Genomic DNA, 22,239 nt, shown 5'->3' with positions numbered 1-22,239 from the left:
ATCCAAATTAACTAACGTGAATGGGTAAAAGGGAACGCGCACACTTCTCACCCCACCCACCCCCCCTTTTAAGCCAGCGGACTAGGAGTTGATCCTCTTACTGCTGGTGTTAACCGCCAGCTGCAGGCACCTTCCACGGGCCAAATTTCATTCTGTGCGAACTGTTTAATTTCTCGTGGTTGCTCGCGGAGCTGGGCTCCAGGGCGGTAAGTACCCGCGTGTGGCTTGGGGATTGGAGGCGGGGAGGCAAGTGAAGGTGGGTAGGTAGGTGGGTGGAGGTGGGGGGCAGGCGCGCGCATCCCTCACCAAGTCCCCCAGCGGCTGCAGCCCTTTCTGGGAGACCGGAAACGCCGCTCCAGGTTCAAGGTGAGGCTACGACTGTTTTCTCTCCGGGCCTGAAGGCTCCAATGGCACTGCCAGAAATTGGGGCGCCAGGACCCTCAAGGCCATCATTCCTCAACCTCCTCTCCAGGATGGCCATGGTGTTCCCTGATCTTGACCGAGTTTCCACTAAGCAGGGTCGTGAGGCCCTGTGGGTGCCAGAGCCTACAGTCCCTCACATCCCAGCTCCACCCCCACCAGCTGGGCCAGACATTGGGCTGGGCCTCAGCGTCCTCTTCTGTGAAATGGACGTAATCAGCGTATCTACTAGGTCACAGTGTGGCCACTGAAATAAGTAAATATAGGCGAGGCATCTCCAATCAGGCTGAAGTGCTGGGGTAATGGCTTCATTTGGCCCAGAAGTCTCTTCTGCAGTGGGGTTAGTGCTGTTGTGTGATATTTTAATTTGTTTCATATTTTTTCTCATCTCTGAGAAAGCCTCACTTTCCTGAAAAGGCCACAGAACTTTCTCCTGAAGTATGTTCACTTGACCTGAACTGGGCAAATGATTGGGACATTGTATGCCCCCCCCCCAGGTGACATCACCTGGTGCCTGCTGGCCACCTGGGTCCTCTCTGTGCTTGGGAGATGGAAAAAGGCTCTAAGTGCAGACACCTCTTAACATCGTAGTCGCTTGGAGTGATTCAGACTTGAGCATTGAAGCAAAACGAGGAAGACTACTTAGGAATTAGACAATGCTAATTAAATGTTAGTCTGCACATAGACTCCTGGTGTCTAAAGGCCATTGTTGGAGAATACCCCAATCACAGGCAGAATGCTTATTACTGTTGCTAATATTGTTATTTTTACTATTACTTTTTTTTTTTATAGAGCTGACCTGTAGCTTCTAAACACCAAAAGATGGATTCTTTTGTGTTTCTTTCGAATTCTCGAAGTCAAGGATTTATGGGTTTGGGAATGGGGAAGGGGAAATGAATAGAAAGGGGGAAAAATGTACTGGGTATTTGGTAATTTCAGCCAAATTGCTCTAAGACAAAGTGTTCTGGGTGATTCCGAATCTCTCCCTCCAATGCTCCCCTCCAGTACAGGTTTTTCCAGTTGCATTAATGGGACTGGGGATTTAATCAAGTGAGAAAATGTGGGTCTCGTCAGAGAGTAGAGAAAACACAGCTATGGCTGACCCACCTGTGCTTCTCAGGTATCCGCAAACAAGGCATGAAGGGAACCGAATTCCTAGGCTGTATTTTTGAAGTGAGTAGCGTCACAGGACGTGGGATGGCAGGATGCTTCCTCTGAAAGGAGCCTGAAAGACCATTACATCCAATACACCATTTTACCGTGGGAGGATCTGAGCAGCATGGAGGGGACTGGCAATGCCCAGCTGTGCACAGCAAGCTGTCACAAGGTGTCTCACTGTTGGTGGATTTGCCGTGTGACCTCCACGGCCAACTCTTTCTGTTTACTCTCTGTTATTGTGAAGGAGAGTCCCGTCGGGGACACTGATTTCGCATGGCGGAGAGCATTTTGCAGAACATCCTGCTGCCTCTGGCGGGTGTGATTGCCATCAGAGGCGTCAGCTGTGTCCTTGAGCCTCCCTCCGGTGCTGCCACTTCTCACAGGTCCTGTGATAACAGCATGTTGTGAGCACTGACAGGAGTCAGAAGCTGGGAATATCAAGTAGACAGGGCCATGGGCTTGTACTCTAAGAAAGAAGAAAATATTGTGTTGATGGCCCCAGTCCAGTAGCCCCAACACAACCATCACCGCCACTGTTTGTTCTAGCTGGTGTTCATCAGGTATCCTGTTGGGCTGACAACTTCTCTGGACTTTTCCTTAATCAGCGTCCCTGATTCCTCACCCCGTCTGACCACCGATAGTATCCTCAATTCAGTAATGAGGTCAACAGGAAGTTACGTGGAAGGGACGGTGCTTATTGGCACAGCCAGGTGAAGATGATAACTTCGGGAATAACTTCGACCTCTCCAACCATGAGGACAGAAGGTGCCCGCTTTCTCTGAAAGCAGTCCAGAGACTCAGGAAACCTAGATTCGTCATAGATTTCCCAGGGCTTTATCTCCTTTGTTCTGGTCTCTGAAGCAGTTGTTTGCTTTCTGTTTCGAAAGCTTTTATTTATTTTGAGAGAGTGAGAGAACAGGCCGGGGAGAGGCAGAGAGAAAGGGGGACAGAGAATCCAAAGCAGGCTCTGTGCTGTCAGCACGGAGCCGGATGCGGGGCTAGAACTCACAAGCCGTGAGCTCGTCCCCTGAGCTGAAGTTGGGCACTTAACCCACTGAGCCACCCAGGTGCCCCTCTGTGTCTAGATAGAGTACCGGATAGTCTTTGGTGAATGAGGTCGCAGCTCAAGGCTTGCCATGAACACAGGGGGCCTTGTAGCTCTGCCTTTTCAAATATTCTATAGAGTATTTACAGTACTTCCCTCAAGCCCTGTCCGCTATATGCAAGGATTTATTTCCTGCTTGTCCCTCCAGGATTTGAAAGTAGTAGATGCTTTCACATGTGGTGTTGCAACGTAGTTTTGTTGAATGAAGAAAAACTGGGAGAGGCGTTCCGAGAATTATTTCGGCATCAGTGCTAGAGCTAATGCTACAGGCGATCTCTCTCGGGACCCCATGCTGTCGTATTTCACCGTTTATTTTCTGGACTTTTGAGAGAACTACAAGAACCAGGGGATGTATAGATCTAACTATTGAGGAAGAATACTTTTAGGGAGATTGCAGGATGGATGAGGCTGTTGCTTTCCATGTGTTGATGTTAACATTACTTAGAAAAGTATGGTGCAGATGCTGTGAATGGTGTCCCTTATGGGCTTTGATTATTCTAGGCAGCTGGCTTTCTCTGGGGCTAATGATTACAGCTTTTTGCTCTTGATTAACTTGAGTGGCCATCCAGAAGTTATCCCTGGATGCTATGGCTCTTTCTATAGCATATGCTATCCAGGAGCTATGGCTCTTTCTATAGCATAAAGATTTCATGTCTCCAGGGTAAATTTGCACACAAAACTAGAGGTACAGGATACTGAAAATAAGAAATTCTCGTAAATTACAATACATGACAGAGAACTTGGGGGAAAGATTCAGGTTAGGGAGAAATGTCAGTTACAGGAATGTTAATAACCGTTCCATTGTATGGGGCCGTACTCAAGTAGCAGAGATCTGAGGGCGGGTCACCTGATCTGTGTATGCAGGTGACGGCCAGGTTCCTCCCCTTCCTCCCTGTCCTCTACATTCATTCACCACCGGATCCAGCATTCACTGTGTGCCAGGCAATGGATGGGGTGACACTGGAGCCACTGGGAACAAAGGTAGAATTTTTGAAGAATCTATAAATTCTCACGTGTGACAAGAAGGAGCCATGCTGTTTCTTTACATTAATCTTACCGATTAGACATGAATTTCAGGAATTCTAAATCCTTCCCTTTAAAAACTTCACTGCCTCTTAGAGCATTAGGGACTCGTCTTGTGGTGATTTGGCATAACTCGATTTTGATCTTCTGTAACCCCAAATTAAAGGATGCTGTCAAGAAAGTAAGTTGTGACTGAGATAATTTTGGAAGACCTGCTCTATTCCTTTCCTGTGGCTGCTGTAACAAATTGCCACAAATTACCCTAAACTCAAAACAAGAGAAGTTTATTCTCGCGCAGTCTGGAGGTCAGAAATCTGAAATCAGCGGCCCTGGTCTGAAATCAGGCATCAGCTGGGCCATGCTTCCACTGGGAGGTCTAGAGCAGAGTCTCTCTTGCCTTTTCAGCTTGGTGCCTGCCAGCATCCCTGGCTTCCCTCCCCTCCCCTCCCCCCCTCCCCTCTCTCTTTTCGGTAACATTTGTAACATTCAGAGGCTCCAGGAGTGGATGCCTCTGGGGGCCTTTATTCAGCTCCTGTTCCTGGTGAGGTACCATAGTGGGAGCTAAGACAGCAGGCACACTGATGTCCTGGGGCAAGGCCAGGAGAGGAGCAGAGGCATGGACCAGAGGACGTGGGGGAGAGGAGAAAAGAAAGGCACGCTCTGGAGGCACCTGGGTGGCTCAGTTGGTTAAGCGTCCGCCTTCGGGTCAGGTCATGATCTTGCAGTTTGTGAGTTCAAGCCCCACATCGAGCTCTGTGCTTCCAGCTCGGATCCTGGAGCCTGCTTCTGGTTCTGTGTCTTCCTCTTTCTCTCTGCCCCTTCCCCGCTGGCACTCTTTCTCTCTCTCTCCAGAATAAATAAACATTTAAAAAGTTAAAAATAAACAAAAAGGCATGTTCTGTTTCCAAACTTAGCAGAGCTACCCCTCCGCCTTCCTGTCTTCTGTCCATTTCCCCTTCTCCCTCTTCATGCTTTCTTACCCCTTTGCCGTCACAGGACCCCTTGTCCCAGGCTTCAGGATTAAAGCTGCAGTCACTTATTTATGCTGCATTATAACCTGGTGTATGTTACATCATCTTTAATTTGTAACCTACACCCTTGTTATCATATACATGTGTATAATACACACGTGCGTGTGCGCGCGCGCACACACACACACACACACACACACACACACACAATGGCTCTGTCTCAAAACTAGCTAATTAAGAATAAAGCAAGAATTGCCTGGGCGGCTCAGTCCAGTTAAGCATCTGACTTAGGCTCAGGTCATGATCTCACGGTTTGTGAGTCTGAGGCCCACATTGGGCTCACTGTTCTTGGCACAGAGCCCATTTTGGGGTTTCTGCCCCTCCTCCACTCGTTCTTTCAAAAATGAATAAATAGACTTAAAAAGAAAGACTCAACCTTTCCCTTCCCTACCCTTCTCCAACATCCTTTTTCTTGGAAAAATTTCTTTTCATGTTTGTTTATTTTTGAGAGAGCATAAGAGAGTGGGGGAGGGGCAGAGAGCGAGGGAGGCAGAGAATCCCACGCAGGCTCCACGCTGCCAGAGCAGAATCCGATGTGAGGCTCAAACTCACGAATCGTGACATCACGACCCGAGCGGTAATCAAGAGTCAGACGCTTAACAGCCTGAGCCACCCAGGCGCCCCTCCAACAGTTGGCCGCTGCTCTTTTGAAAATGCCATACTCCTGCTCACCAGGGCCTGTGTGTCAAGGAGACCTGGATGTAAATCCTGACCCTGCTTATGCAAGGGTTTCGGGTCCGTTGCTGCACCTCAACTTCTGCATCTGTGAAGCAGAGATGATACCTGCTTCCTAGGCTCTATTGAGCGGACTCCATGAAGTAACATTTTTTTTTTTTTTTTAATTTTTTTTTTTCAACGTTTATTTATTTTTGGGACAGAGAGAGACAGAGCATGAACGGGGGAGGGGCAGAGAGAGAGGGAGACACAGAATCGGAAATAGGCCCCAGGCTCTGATCCGTCAGCCCAGAGCCTGACGCGGGGCTCGAACTCACGGACCACGAGATCGTGACCTGGCTGAAGTCGGACGCTTAACCGACTGCGCCACCCAGGCGCCCCGAAGTAACATTTTTTAAGTTCTTGCCATCATGCCTGGAGCCTAGTTGGTGTGCAGGGGCTGAGATCCTCGGTGTTGATCTGGTGCGGTGCCTGCTGTCTTCCCGGATCCGTGCCGCGCCCTCATCCGGCAATGGGGAACAGAACTCACTTTGTGCCTTTAGGACACTATTGAGTGAGGCAGACCCAGGAAGGGTGTCTGATACAAGCTGGCAGGAGGCGGGTGATGGTAAAAGGCACTCAGAGAGGACTTTTTGGAGGAGATGATGAATGAACAGGGTTCTGCAGGGCGAGTGTATTATTTCCTAGGGCTGTCCCAAACTCGGTAACTTAAAACATGGACATTAATTTTCTTAGTTTTGGAAGCTTCTAGTCTAAAATCGAGGTGTCGGCAGGACCCTGCACCCTCTGAAGACTCCAGGGGAGATTTTGTTCCTTGTCTCCTCCAGCTCCCTGTGGCACAGACGGTCCTTTGTTTGGGGCAGCATCACTCTGCTCTCTGCCTCTGTCTTCACGTGGTTGTCCATGTGACTCTCCTTGTCTTCTTTTTTTTTTTTTTAATTTTTTTTTTTCAACGTTTATTTATTTTTGGGACAGAGAGAGACAGAGCATGAACGGGGGAGGGGCAGAGAGAGAGGGAGACACAGAATCGGAAACAGGCTCCAGGCTCTGAGCCATCAGCCCAGAGCCCGACGCGGGGCTCGAACTCACAGACCGCGAGATCGTGACCTGGCTGAAGTCGGACGCTTAACCGACTGCGCCACCCAGGCGCCCCTCTCCTTGTCTTCTTAAAGGGACATTTGTCATTGGATTCAGAGCCCACCTGGATAATCCAGGATGATCTCCTCTCGAGATCCTTAACTTAATTACATGAACAAAGACCCTTTTGCAAAATAATGTAACGACCGCAAGTCTAGGTGGAACTAAATTTGGGGAAGCCACCATTCAACCCACCACAGTGAGTCAGAGGTACCTGGGCAAAGTCCAGGTGGAAGGGGTGCTCTCGGTAAGAGGAGTGGCACAGGGGTGTGCAATGGCTTTCTGTTTTGGGGAAACCACAGTGTAGTCTTCCTAGACCAGGGACTGTGAGGAGAACTGTGTTAGGGAATGAGTGGAGAGGCAGTCATGGATCGGGGCCGGGGGCAGACTCAGCATAAAGTAGTTTAACTTCTGTCACAGGTTGAGGTAAAGGTGTTGAGGTCCCGCATGAGAGTTCGAGATGGCTGAACATGTTTGAGAGAGAAAATCAGCAGGGCCTGGGGAAGGATTAAACCTGGCAGGAGAAGAGTGGCCAAGATTATTGCTGGATTTCTGATTTGGGTACTTGACTACACGGTGACCCCACTGAGATTAGCAATAAGGGGAACATATAAAGGGGGTGTGCTTATGGGGCAGAAGGTATAGGAGACAATGACTGATTTAATTTGGGGCATATAAATTTTAGAGCTCATATGGACATTCATAACTGGGCAACCAGAAGACAGATGAGATATGAAACTGAGGCTCAGAGATAAAAAGAGTGGTGTCCGTGTACAGGGACCAACAGACCATGACAGGGGATGAAGTCACTTAAAAGCTTGAAGGAGAAGGAGAAGGGCAGGGGGCCAAGGATAGAATCCTGGGAGATGCTCACAGGCAAGGAGAGGGAGAAGGCCATCAACCAGGAAGGAGTCACCGGAAGGGAAGGAGAAGGGCTCAGAGAGCTGCTAGGATTCCCAGGAACAAGGGTACAGATGGTTCCAGAAGGAGATATTCCGAGAAGGAGTGTCGTGAGGATATCAGGTGATGAATTCAGACCACGTGCCAGAGAAGACCATCCTCTCCATAAACTGCCAACAGGGGCCATGAGGTTTGTCTGTGTAGTATAGATCCACAGGGAGCCCAGGCCACTGGCACCTTGCAGGGGGCTGTGGTGGTGCTGTCCTGTTCGTTCTCACAGGCTGCCTATAATAATGGTCTGCAGGTAGCCAGCACCCTTCCCGCCCACGCACGGTACTCCTCCCCCAACTAAGTGCTTTGCAGATCTTTGCTCCTTTAATCCCCACAGTGAGGTGAGTATCATGTTCATTTTGCAGATAAGAAACAAGGGTATGGAGAGGTCAAGGAGATTTAACCCAAGGGCATGAAACCATTAAATGGTAGAACTGGATACAAACGAGGCTGACCTAACTGTAACACCAGCACCCTTTCCAGCAGGATGCCTGGCTTTGCTGTAACCTCGATCCCACTGAGATCAGAAGTCTTGGAAGAAGACTTCTCAGCTACGAAACTCACGCCCACCTTCCAACAACCGAATGTGGCTACTGCTTCACCAAGCAGGAAGGCAATTCTCAGAATGCCCAGTGACCTCGTAGACTTGTTCTCCCTCTTACAGCCCCCCAAAGTGCAAAGATGACCCACAGTCCTATGACATTTGAATTCAACTTTCTCTCTCCACATTCTGAGACTCCAATTACATATCAATGGCTTCTAAGCTCTTTTACACACCAAAAGCTTTTTGACGATACACATCCCTGGGTCCCACTCCAGGCTTATTAAAAAAGAATTTCCCATGGTGTGGTCCTGGGATCTGTATCTTAAAAAAAAAAAAAAAAAGTAGGTGATTCTGATGCACATAATCTGGCTTTTATTTGATATCACTGTTATACAATGGATCATCGATAACGTGAGGTTGTGTTGTGGTTATCTGATGTGAATTTGATAGATGTATAGGATAATGAGCATAGGTTTTTAAAAATCCTTTGTCATTGGTTCTGATATATTTATTAGTCAGTCAGTCCGTGGCCCTTTTTTCTTTGTATTAGGACAGTTGATTCTGTCACCCCTTACCTTCTTATTGGCTCAAGAGTAAAGTCTATGCTCTGTTCAAAGCTTGCCTGATTTGCAAAGCTCGTTCTGAGAAAAGGCACCAGGTGTTAACTAGGATTCTAGTTCTGGGAGCGGTCACCGGTGCTGGGCAGGTTTGGACGGATGGGGGGGGGGGGGGGGTGGTTGATGCCCTCTAGTGGTTGGAACTATTCAACAACCTCTATGGCAAAGACCGACACGTGGGCTGCTGGCTTAAAAAGACATTAGTCTGCCTTGGCCTTGCTGTTCAGAGACCAGCTACGTCCTGCCAGGGTGCCTCCTCTCTCCGGCCACAGTATTTTTATGTATAAATTGGAAGGGGTAGACAAGGATATTAGTGACCAGGCAGTCAGCTCATACGAAGGGCTGCCCGGGAGACCGGTCATGTGTGAAGTGTAGGCAAAGGGGCAGGTATGCCTGGCACAGAGCCCCTGTCACAGCCCCGCCACACCAACACGCTGAAACGTGAACTCTCCGAGACGGGGATCTTGGGGATCCTGGCTTATTCGTCTTTGTGTTCCTAGCATCTGGCACAGGGCAGAACGTATTCAGGAAACGTTGAAAGAAAGGAGGGCAAGAGGAAGAGAGATGGGTTGGTGGACTTGCTTCTATTTGTTCAGGAGATGGAAGCGCAGGATTGAGTCTTGCAAAGCGGAGTTTAGCGCTGCACGCTCACATCAGCCACGTGACCCGGAGGGGCTGGCGCGGCTGTTGGAGGCCTCACGCTGCCGGGAGGAAACCCCTGGGTCCTGACACCAGAGCCTTGGAAGCCTCCTGAATTCTTTGTCTTGCGGCATACGCAGGGTCCCCTCTGCTTACTAGGGCAGGGCGTGGGGTCCCTGCAGCGCAGCTCACGAGGAAGCAAGTTCTGCGAGGGGCCCTTTATGGCTTCTCAGGCGGTCCCCACTGCGATGTTTGCGCACAGCTACTGGCAGAGGCCTTGCGCCAGGAGACCTGGGTACTGGGTCCGGCTGCCACTCCTCTGCAAGGTGGGGACTTGTCAGGCTCCGTGATTGCATGGGCCAGTTCCTTAAAAACCTCTGTCTCCCTTGTACACACACACACCCTGTTGCTTCTGTTTCTCTCACCCGGGACCAGTGCACCTGGAATTGTGTTAGCTGCTGGGTGCAGTGGTAAACACACCTGAGAGACTCGGTCTTCTGAGAGAGGCCCTTGCAGTGAGGAATCAGAGGTCTGTGGGTAGACGGGTGATGGTGGGCGGTAGACACACAATGGAGGGGAGGTGGTTGGGGAGCAGGGCGTGGTCAGGAGGGACCCCGAGGAGGATGTGGGCATGGGATGGCCGGGGACTGAGCCGGGGGCAAGGCAGTTCAGGCTGAGGGAGTGTGTGAGGCAGAGTGCGGGGCTACTGAGGAGCCCCTGGGCAGGTGGGCAAGGCCTGAGAAGTCTCCTCGCTGCTCCCCTTCTCTGTTTGCTTATCACTGCCTCAGCGAAGCCCTCCTGGCTTTTCTATTTGGTTGAAGCCTAATATTCAGTCCCATAGCAACATGTACTTGTGACACATAATCACATAGTTATTTAACCGTTTTTGAGTGACTATTTGATAAATAGTCTGTAACTGGTAGAATGGACAGGGGGAGCTCGCTACCAGTGGCAGGGAAAGAGTGAGGGGTCCTTGCCAAAACCCAGGAGAGAAATAACAGGGTGCCTATGGTGGTGACTGTGGGGATGCTGGGGAGGGGACAGACCAGGCAGATCTCCAGGAGAAGGATCTGTTTGCTTCAGGGCTCTAGAACATCTCTTATTTATTATTTATTATTTCCTCAGAACTTAGTGTGGCATTGGGCACACGGTAGGGACTCAGTCACTTTGGTTACAGAATGCAGGAATTCCTAGTAGATGCCTGCCTGGTGCACAGTGGTGCTTCCCGAATATTTTTCTGACACTTTCGTGAGTGAATGAATGAATGAATTTGTTGCACTCCCAGCGTCGCGTCTTTTTTTTTTTTTTTTAACTAATTGATTTATTTTGAGAGAGAGCATGAGTGGGGGAGAGGCAGAGAGAGAGAGGGGGAGAGAGAGAATCCCAAGCAGGCTCCGTGCTGCCAGCACAGAGCCCGACATGGGGCTCGAACCCACAAAACCAAGAGGTCATGACATGAGCCAAAACCAAGAGTCGGTGGCTTAACCAACTGAATCACCCAGGCACCCCTGCCCCATTGACATCAAAGGGCCTTGGACCTGGGGCGGCGAAGGAACTGAGAAACAGAGACGACAGTATAGAGAGGCACAGGGGACCTCGAGCCAACAGCCTGAGGTACCGAGGTTCATTGTACATCTCCTTATACACATTTTCAGGAAAAACAGATCAGCAGTGATCAACAACGGAAGCTTAGCAAAGCATGTCAACAATGTACATCTGATTCAGCTATTGTACGTATCTTGCGTACGAGAGCAGTCTTGCAGGTACACATGTTCCGATAAGAATCATTACGATAGAAGCAAAGACAAAGAAGGAAGTGAATGCACTGAGCTATATACAGCTGGCTTCCTTTAAGCCAAACATCCCTATGGGCGTACTAGAGAACAGACCACGTTTTCCAAGGGCAATTCACTCAAGTCCTTTCAGGTTATTTTTAACCTTACGATCTCAAGTTTTCTCAGAGATCTTGGAGCCTGAATGAATATGCACCTATGGTCATTGTGGTCTGTCTCCCATAAGCCCCCACCCGGTGTCCTATCCTAACTGAGAGTCATGGCTGCCGGAGCCTTGATGGAGTGTTGAGTCACCTGGCCGCCTCCCATTTCTTTTTTTTTTTTTTTTTTTTTTTTCCAACGTTTATTTATTTTTGGGACAGAGAGAGACAGAGCATGAACGGGGGAGGGGCAGAGAGAGAGGGAGACACAGAATCGGAAGCAGGCTCCAGGCTCTGAGCCATCAGCCCAGAGCCTGACGCGGGGCTCGAACTCACGGACCGCGAGATCGTGACCTGGCTGAAGTTGGACGCTTAACCGACTGTGCCACCCATGGCCGCCTCCCATTTCTTATAGAAAGTCCCAAAGACTGTTGTGTGACCCACCAGATCATGCACACACAAAGGAGTGTCCTTCTTTGATTACAGGTTTGGGAGATTTCTCGTTTCCCTTCCTGCTAAACAGAAAGCCTGACTCTTTGGGAACGCAGGCCGAGAGCTGCCTTCCCAGACCTGGTCCCGCAGTGAATCCTGGCGCGGTCTGTTGTCCATACCAGGAATCGGGTGAGGAACTTTACCCATGTTATTTGATTTAATAATTTCAGTTCTTTGACGTGTTAACAATCTTCATTTTCTAGGGGAGGAGACTTAGGACGGGAAAGGCTAGTGACTTCCCCACGGTCACCCGGCTGGCGCGGGGCAGAGAGCAGAGGCATCTCTTGCAGGCTGCGTACCCTCCTCTCTGTCCTGGAGAGTCTCAACCCAGGCTGCCCATTAGAATTACCTGGGGTGCTGTGTCAGGACCCAGGCCGATTACATCAGAAGCTCTGGGCCCAGGGCCCAGGCCTCAGTATTTTTCAAAGCTTTCCAGGTGTGGGCGAGGTGTGCCCAAGGCTGAGAAACACTGCTCCACTCAGCCTCTCCTGAGACGTTTCTCCCCTGCTTCTGGATTCTTGTGTGATCACTCCTTGGCTATCCCAAACTTGGGATGTTCAAAACAGCACTCTGGCCTCTTCCCCTAAATTTGCACTTCTTCTCATAGCCTCAATTTAGAATTCTTTCACTCAAGGAACGCAGAAATCTGGTGTCGTCTGTGACTCCAGCTCTGCCCCCCACGGTCGCTAACTTCTACCTGTCCATTCTGTGTATCCTGTTGCTAGGGTGATCTTCCTAAAATGCAAAGAAGCTTTCACTTGGCTTTAGGGAGAGCATCCCAGCTCCCCAATATGTCCTACCTTGTCCTAAGATACCGGTCTTCTCCTGCTACATTATTTCGGGCAGCCTTCAGTCCTGTGTTAAAAGCACTTGTAGCTTTTTCTCAGAACCCTGAGCACCCTCGTGCCTGCCTCTATGTGCCTCTGCACAGGCAGTTTCAGATGCTCACAACACCCCTCTTCTCCCCGGGAAATTCGTTTTATCCTTCACCACTCTGTTCGGGAACCTCTTCCAGGAGCCTCCCTAGATGAGCTCTGACCACCAAGCTGTTTTCAGCGTTCCTCCTGTGGGCCACAGCGATAGAGCCTTAAATTATGTTGCATTTTCCTGCTTGGTTGTCTGTCTCACCAAGGGATTGAGAGGCCCCTTACCATGTGGCTTTATCTTACTCAGACTTGTACCTCCAAGCACAGTGCCTTGCATGGCATCGTTGCTTGGCGTGCGTTTGCCAAATGAGGAAGCACCACGAGATTATACAAAGCCTGGACCCTGATGCCAGGATGTCAAAACATAATGCCTGAATTGGACAGTACGTAGGACAGCATGGAGAAAGGAAAAGAAAAGGCAGAGAGCCATCAGAAGCGATTCCAGTATCCGGGGTAAGAAGGTGCAAGCCTAGTATAGAGATGTGGATATAGAAATAAGGAGGAAGAAATGATCCTAAGAGAGCAAGAAAGGAGACGCAAAACTTATGATCACGTGTTATTTTTTGATAAAGGTATGGATGGACGTTTTTAGAGAACATCCTGCGTGCTTTCAAAAAAAAAAAAACAACTACATCTAATACAGTATCAGGAATATCTGGTTATAGATTTTTGAACTATTTTTGGTTAAGACTGACGTAGCTGTAAAAGGTAGTGATCCTATTTGTGGCAAATACAGGCTCCTATATTTAGGGGGAATCATCATATTATGAATTCTTCTCCTGGAGGTAGAAACCAGAATTCAATGTCCCAGTTTCCCTTGAAGTCCAGGCACAAGAATGGACCTAGGGGCACTTGGGTGGCTCAGTTGGTTGGGCGTCCTACTTCGGCTCGGGTCATGATCTCATGGTTTGTGAGTTCGAGCCTCGCATTGGGCTCTGTGCTGACAGCTCGGAGCCTGGAGCCTGCTTCGGGTTCTCTGTCTCCCTCTCTCTCTGCCCTTCCCCCACTCACGCTCAGTCTCTCTCTCCCTCTCTCTCAAAAATAAATAAACATTTAAAAGAAGTAAAAAAAAAAAGAATGGACCTAGATTCTACCAGTCAGAAGAAGGCAATCTCAGAGAAGAGAGCCATGTGGGGTCTCCTTCTGGAAAGGGTGGTGGCGGGACACGTACCCTTCAGAACAGCAGTGACAGTGGGCTGATAAAATCCTCCATTGCTCAGTGTCAGGGTGAGGGCTGTGGCCTCAGTGCCCGGGTGTGATGGGGTCATGCCTGAGAGCAGGCGGGTGGGGTGGGCGATGTTGTTCTGGCTGCATCGCCCCCCAGACCGGTTCTCTGCCTCTCCCGGAAACGCTGTAAGCTACCTAATAGCCTTTGACAAATTCAGTTTCTTTTGAGCGCAGTAGCGGATGCTGTTGCTTGCAACTAAAAACCTTGGCCGATGGGATTGCTAACACTCGGTAGGATCTAAGGTATTTAGAAGAATGGCATCATCAAAATTGAAAACAAAGGACAGGCCACAGTGTAAAAGCAAATACAAATAAAAAGAAACTAGAGCTTTCAGTCTTAGTATCAGAAAAAATGGAATTCAGGCCCCCTCTCCCAAAAAGGCACTTTTATACTAATAGGTATAATTATAAGAAGATAAAGTAGCAAGGAGGAGTTGTAAACTGAATAACATAGCAGCTCCGTTCATAAAGTAGGAATTACAAGCAATATAAAGACAAGTCTACATTACTTCTAGTCTGTGACATTAAGGCAGAGCTAACTGATAGAGATTGAACTCTTATCCTGGAAACGAAGAATGTGCCTTCTTCCTAAGTGCCTGGGTAATATCTGTGAATTACAGATATTCCAAGAGTATAAACAGTGCAGAAAATATTCAGTGATCATCACACAATAAAATCAGGCATTAATAATAAAGCCAGAGGGGCGCCTGGGTGGCTCAGTCGGTTAAGCATCTGACTTCGGCTCAGGTCACAATCTCGAGGTTTGTGGATTCAAGCCCCACATTGGGCTCTGTGCTGACAGCTTGGAACCCGCAGCCTGCTTCGGAATCTGTGTCTCCCTCTCTCTCTGCCCCTCCCCCACGCACACTCTGTCTTTCAAAAATAAATAAACATTAGAAAATAATAATAAAGCCAGAAGTAAAATGTGTCTTCCACTAGGAGATTAAAAATCTCTCTATTTACATATTGAAATATTTAAAGAGGAAATGATATCTGGGGATGGGGGTAAGATGAGCCAAGAGTGGTCATACATTGATAATTGTTGAGGCTGGGTGATGGGTACATAGGAGTTCATTACACTATTCTCTCTACTTCTGTATATGTTTGGAATTTTCCACTAAAGAATTTTAAATGTTCTTGGTATAAAGAAGATGTAGAAGAAAAAATTGTACAATTTCTAGAAACCAGCAGTAATGCAACCTATAGAGTACAGATAAAGCAGAGCTCATGAGAAAATGTAGTCTAAATACGTGAATAAAAAAAGAGAAAGAGTGAATTACATATTCAACTCAAGGATTAGGAAACAGAGAACAAGAAACCAAAGAAAAGCGGAAATAAGGAACAAAACACAGATAAGAAGCAGAAATTAATGAATTAGAAAATAGGAAAAGATAGTACCAAATCCAAAAGCTGATTCTTTGGTAAAAAATAAATCCTTAGAATCACTCTAGGAATAATAAAAATAATCTATGATAAGAATTAAAGACTAATCATGAGAGTAAAATGCTTACAGCCAATTGGATCACAGGCTTATTAAAAATAATGCTATCACGCCCATCTTTAAAAACAATTCTTTTTTAAATTTACATCCAAGTTAGCATATAAGGCAACAATGATTTCAGGAGGAGGTTCCTTCATACCCCTTACCCATTTAGCCCATCCCCTCCCTCCCACAACCCCTCCAGCAACCCTCAGTTTGTTCTCCATATTGAAGAGTCCCTTCTGTTTGTCTCCTCCCTGTTTTTATATCATTTTTGCTTCCCTTCCCTTGTGTTCATCTGTTCTGTGTCTTCATGTCCTCATATGAGTGAAGTCATATGATGTTTGTCTTTCTCTGACTAATTTTGCTTAGCATAATAGCCTCTAGTTCCATCCATGTAGTTGCAAATGGCAAGATTTCGTTCTTTTTGGTTGCTGAGTAATACTCCATCATATGTATGTGTACGTATGCGTGTGTGTGTACACACACACACACACACACACACACACACACACACATACACACATACGTGCATACCTGTCTTTTGACCCAGATGTTTGCATCTGGTTACAAAAGTTTAGGGTTGGACCATAAACGTGATTATATATGTGCCAATAGCAAAGGCGGACCTGATGCAGAATATTCTTGTGGAAGGAAAAGTATTTGCAGAGGAATTTTGAAAGACGAAGCAGCTGTGTCATAGCGGATTTTCAGTTAATTTGTGCCTAAAACTGAGATGTGCCCGCGAATAGAATGTGTCTCTTCACGATGATCGCTTCGGCCCTGGGTGAGCCCTCCTAACACTTGCCGTTGCCTTTGGCAAGCTCTGCCTGCAGCCACCACCAGCTCTAAGCGCCAGATGCAAGCAGCTGTTAGCGCCTCCTCCACACGCAGGGCCTGCGTGGATGTCAACACTCAGATCCTTTCTGGGTCCGGTTCTGGTCAGAAATGTGAGCCGAGTGAATCTTGGCCTGTCATCCCCTTCCTCTCCAGCCACCTCCACTCCTTCGTCCTCCCTTCTCTCCACGGGAGGTCACCGTGGCCCTGCTGACTTTCCCACCAACGTTTTCCCTTCTGCCCTTTGCCACCGGAAGTCCTACATCTTGCTCTTGTCTGGAGAGCCTACGTCCTGTAGAGTTGCTCATTCTCTCACGTCCCATGGCTCGCATGCCACGGGGCCACGAGAAGACCACCTTCTCTTTGCGAGACCACTTCTAGACTGCCGTAAGTGCGGTCGCATCATGTGACCCAGGGGCTCTGGTGCCTCTGTGTGTTCACCCCTTTACCTCCGTGGTTCTCTGTTTCCACTCTGCCTCAGCCACCAACTGCTGCTTCTCCTCCTTGGATCTCATTATCTCTTGGAAATATTCCACCTGGGAGAGGGTCCGAGTGCCTCTCTGACCACAGTCTAGTCTCTCCTACACCTTCCGGCTCTCTCGTCGCACATTCCGCAAAGATTTCATTAGCACCTGCTATGCTCTAGGGACGGTGCACGGTGCTGAGATGCAGGGGTGAACCAAAGCGACCGGTCTCTTCTCACTCAGAACCTGTACCAACTGCACGAGAACAACAGTCAAGAAGGACTTCATTGTGAAGTAAACCCAGGCACATGCTGTGAAGAAAAGCATTGCCACCCGTCCCACTCGAGACACTCTTCTGGTCTCCTCTACATTCTCCAGGCACGATGAGCCCTTTCTTATCCACACTTTTTCCCATGCTGCATCATTCAAGTGTTCTCTTACCAGCTGCCCCCTTTTCTTGGCAGGCCAACAAACACAGAGTGAATCCAGGTTTATATCTTGTTCTGTTAAACCAGGGTCCTGAGTGATGCTAATAATCACAGGACAGCATGAATCGAGGCCCTCCCCCCAACTTTTTTTTTTAAGTTTTTCTTTATTTTTTTCTTTTCTTTCCTTTCTTTTTTTTTTTTTTTAGTGGGGGCAGGAGGAGATGCAGAGAGAGAGGGACAGAGAAAATCCCAGTAACAGTGCAGAGCCTGATGCAGGACTCAAACTCACAAACCATGAGATTGTGACCTGAGCCAAAGTCAGACACTTAACTGAGTCTTGCGGACGCCCTCCCCCCACCCCAACTTTGATGACATCCAGCCCCAGATGCACCTTCAGGACTGCTTAGCAACGCTCACACTTGTGTGCTGGCCTCCTTGGTGGTTATTCCAGACTTGCTCAACAGTGTAGGGTCTACACCCTTTTTGCTGGAGATGTCTTGGTGTCTTACTTCACAAGGAAAGTAGTTAACGCCAAAAAGAACCCTCTGCTCCTCTGTTCTCTGTCCACACACAGTCCTGTGTTAACATTCCTTCTCACCTCCTCCCAGCCCTGCGATGAGGAGTCCCTAGTCCTCTCAGGGACTAACTTCTCCTTTGCTTCTTCCTGGCCACTGTTTTCTGAATCCCATCAACTTCCTGCCTCTAAGAATTTGCTCCATTGGTCACCCCTTCTTTTTCTATCTTGTCCATCTCTACTCACTAACTCCTTCCCCTTAACATAAAAAAATCACTCAAAATGTCCGTGTCCTGAAACAAACAAGCAACAGCAATGAACATTCTCCTGCTTCTGCTTTTCTTCGTAGCTCTCTTTCTCTCAGCTTCTTAGCCAAGCACCTAGCAAGATGGGCTCCGCTAATGGTCTCTTCTTCCCTTTCACTTGTAACCCCTGCAAAATCCTGCTTCTGTTTTCACGGCCCCAGTAAAACTGTCCTTTGCGTCTTGGTGCTGAAATCCAATGGACATTTGACTTCTTTTGGCATTGGATGCAGGTGACACCCTCCTTCTTGAAGCTCCTTCCTCACTTGGTTTTTGTGACGTTGCTTCCCTGGTCTTCCTGTTATTTCTGAGCTCTTTTCAGTCTCTCCTGTGGATTTTTCTTTTTACTTCCACCTGTCCTTTAAATATGAATGTTCCTCAGATTCTGTCCCCCATGATGTAGGGGTTTTTTTTTTATTTTTATTATTTATTTATTTATTTATTTATTTTTTCAATATATTAAGTTTATTGTCAAATTGGTTTCCATACAACACCCAGTGCTCATCCCAAAAGGTGCCCTCCTCAATACCCATCACCCACCCTCCCCTCCCTCCCACCCCCCATCAACCCTCAGTTTGTTCTCAGTTTTTAAGAGTCTCTTATGCTTTGGCTCTCTTCCACTCTAACCTCTTTTTTTTTTTTCCTTCCCCTCCCCCATGGGTTTCTGTTAAGTTTCTCAAGATCCACATAAGAGTGAAACCATATGGTATCTGTCTTTCTCTGTATGGCTTATTTCACTTAGCATAAGACTCTCCAGTTCCATCCACGTTGCTACAAAGGGCCATATTTCATTCTTTCTCATTGCCACGTAGTACTCCATCGTGTATATAAACCACAATTTCTTTATCCATTCATCAGTTGATGGACATTTAGGCTCTTTCCATAATTTGGCTATTGTTGAAAGCGCTGCTATAAACATTGGGGTACAAGCGCCCCTATGCATCAGTACTCCTGTATCCCTTGGGTAAATTCCTAGCAGTGCTACTGCTGGGTCATAGGGTAGGTCTATTTTTAATTTTCTGAGGAACCTCCACACTGTTTTCCAGAGAGGCTGCACCAATTTGCATTCCCACCAACAGTGCAAGAGGGTTCCCGTTTCTCCACGTCCTCGCCAGCATCTCTAGTCTCCTGATTTGTTCATTTTGGCCACTTTGACTGGTGTGAGGTGATATCTGAGTGTGGTTTTGATTTGTATTTGATGTAGGGTTTTTTAAAATACTCTTCCTATTCAGCTTGAGTGATTTCACTCACAACCATGTTTTCAACTGTACCCACACATGCTCATCATGCTAAAGCATCTCTTTCTTTCCCTGGAGACTTTTCTCATCGACTCCAGATGTGTCATCTCCACCTAGATGTCCCTTGGGCAGATCAGTCCCACTTAGCACTTCAGGACTGGATCCATCATCTTCCTCAACATGCATGAATACATTCCTATATTGCCAACTTCTGTTTCACATCTCCGTGAATTGTAACTGCCTGCGGCTGCCCAAACAGAGTTAAGAGCAATGTTGCAGGGGCTTCCTTTCCCCACTTCCCAAGCACCTGGGTTCATTATTCTTTTTTTTTTTTCATTATTTTTCTCAAATATATTCACCCCTGCCCTTTAACCACCCCTCAGCACCCAATCCCACTGCCAAAACCTTATTTCAGATGCAATGGCCTTCTTTTTCTTTTTCTTTTTATGTTGTAGAGCGGGTTGGGGGGGGGGGCAGGGGAGCAGAAAGAGAAGGAGAAAGACAATCCCAAGCAGGCTCCACACTCAGTGTGGAGCCCAATGTGGTGCTCAAACTCATGAACCATGAGATCATGACCTCAGCCAAAATCAAGAGTTGGATGCTTAACTGACTGAGCCACCCAGGTGCCCCTGCCCATTTTTTAATTGGATTGTTTCTTTGGTGTTAGGTTGTATGAATTCTTTACGTATTTTGATATTAACCTCTTATCAGATATGTTATTTGCAAATATCTTCTCCCATTCACTAAGTTGCCTTTTTCTTTTGTTAGTGTTCCCTTTGTTGTGGAAAAGCCTTTTTATTTTGGCATAGTCCCAATAGTTGTTTTTGCTTTTGTTTCCCTTGCATTAGGAGACCTATCCATGAATATGTTGCTAAGGCCAATGTTCCAAGAGATTACTGCCTATATTTTCTTTCAGGAATTTATGGTTTCAGGTCTCACATATAGGTCTTTAATCCATTTTGAGTTTATTTTTTTGTATGGTGTGAGAAAGCCGTCCTTCTTTTGCATGTCGCTGTTTAATTTTCCCAGCACCATTTATTGAGCAGACTGTATTTTCCCCATTTTATGTTCTTGCCTCCTTTGTCATAGATTAATTGGCTATACATGCATGAGTTTATTTCTGGGCTCTCTGTCCTGATCTATTGAGCCAAATGTCTGTTTTTATGTCAGTACCAAACTGTTTTGATTCTATAGTGTTGTAGTATATCTCAAAATTTGGGATTGTGATACCTACAGCTTTGTTCTCTCTCAGGAACATCATAGTGATTTGACAATTCTTTTTTTTTCTAATTTTTTTTAACACTTATTTATAACACAGAGCATGAGCTGGGGAGGGACAGAGAGAGAGGGAGACACAGGATCTGAAGCAGGCTCCAGGCTCTGAGCTGTTAGCATAGAGCCTGACGTGGGGCTTGAACCCACAAACCGTGAGATCATGACCTGAGCTGAAGTCGGACGCTCAACTGACTGAGCCACCCAGGCACCCCGTGATTTGACAATTCTATACATAACTCAGTGCTCCCTACGATGAGTGCAGTCATCATCTGTCACCACATAGATTTGGCTATTTGAAGTCTTTTGTGGTTCCATACAAATTTTAGGATTATTCTTTCTAGTTCTGTGATTAATGAATGCTATTGGTATTTCAATAGGGGTTGCATTGAATCTGTAGACTGTGTTGGGTGGTATGGACATTTTAACAATATGGATTCTTCTATTCCATGAGCATGGTATATCTTTCCATCTGTTTGTATCATCTTCAAGTTCTTTCATCAGTGTCTTATAATTTTGAGAGCATAGGTGTTTCACCTTCTTGTTTAAACTTATTCCTAGGTATTTCATTCTTCTTGGTGCAATTGTAAATGACATTGTTTTCTTAATTTCTCTTTCTGTTACTTCATTATTAGTGTATAGAAATGCAACAGATTTCTGTATATTTGTTTTTTTTTACCCTGAAACTTTACTGAATTCATTTATCGGTTCTAATAGTTTTCTGGTGGAGTCTTTAGGATTTTCTCTATATAGTATCATGTCATCTGCAAATAGTGACATTTTTCCTTTTTCCTTACAAATTTGGATACCTTTTATTTGTTTTTGTTTTTTTTTGTTTTTTTTTTTTTTTTTTTTTTTTGTCTGATTGCTGTGGCTAGGACCTCTAGTACTATGCTAAATAAAAGTGGTGAGAGTGGACATTCTTGATCCTTGAGAGTGACATTCCTAATCTTAGAGGAAAAGCTTTCAGTTTTTCAGCTTTGAGTATGATATTAGCTGTGGGGTTTTCATATATGGCCTTTGTTATGTTGAGTATATTCCCTCTAAACCCTCTTTGTTGAGACTTTATCACGAATTGATGTTGTATTTTGTCAGATGCTTTGTCTGCATCTATTGAGATGATCATACGGTTTTTACTTGCTAATGTGATGTATCATATTGATTGATTTACAAATATTGAACCATCCTAGCATTCCTGGAGTAAATCCCACTTGATCATGGTGAATGATCCTTTTAATGTATTGTTGAATTTGGGTTGTTAATAAATTGTTGAGGATTTTTGCATCTATGTTAATCAGAGTTATTGGCCTGTAGTTTTCTTTTTCTGTAGTGTCTTTGTCTGGTTTTGGTATGAGGATAATGCTGCCCTGGTAGAATGAATTTGGCAGTTTTCCAGAAAGATCTTTCTGTCCCACAAATCAGGAAGTGCTGCCTCCCTCACCAGAATTCACCAATGGCTCCCAACTGGCTCTAGGACAAAGTATAAAATCACTTCCATGGTGTCCACAGCCTTCAAAGAGGCCCTGCTGAGCTGCTCTCAATCTCACAGTCTGTGCTTCACCAACACTGACCTGGTCGTCATACTCTTTACTGAGAATACTCCTCCTTTTTCTGTCACTCAAGCAAATGCTTTTTCTTCTGTAACAACTGCTCAGACATGCCTTCTGAGAGGCTCCAAACAGATGCTTAACATACCTCTGTCACTGCCCTTTCATCATACCTCCAGTATAGTAATTATCTTGTCATATCATTACTTGTTTGTAAGTCTGACAGTAAACTCCACATACCTTATCTGTTCCTATTTATATCCAGAGTTTTCTAATGCA

Source organism: Lynx canadensis, chromosome B1, assembly GCF_007474595.2.
Source record: "Lynx canadensis isolate LIC74 chromosome B1, mLynCan4.pri.v2, whole genome shotgun sequence".
In the NCBI taxonomy this organism is placed as follows: Eukaryota; Metazoa; Chordata; class Mammalia; order Carnivora; family Felidae; genus Lynx; species Lynx canadensis.
Note: the sequence above shows the minus strand (reverse complement) of the source record.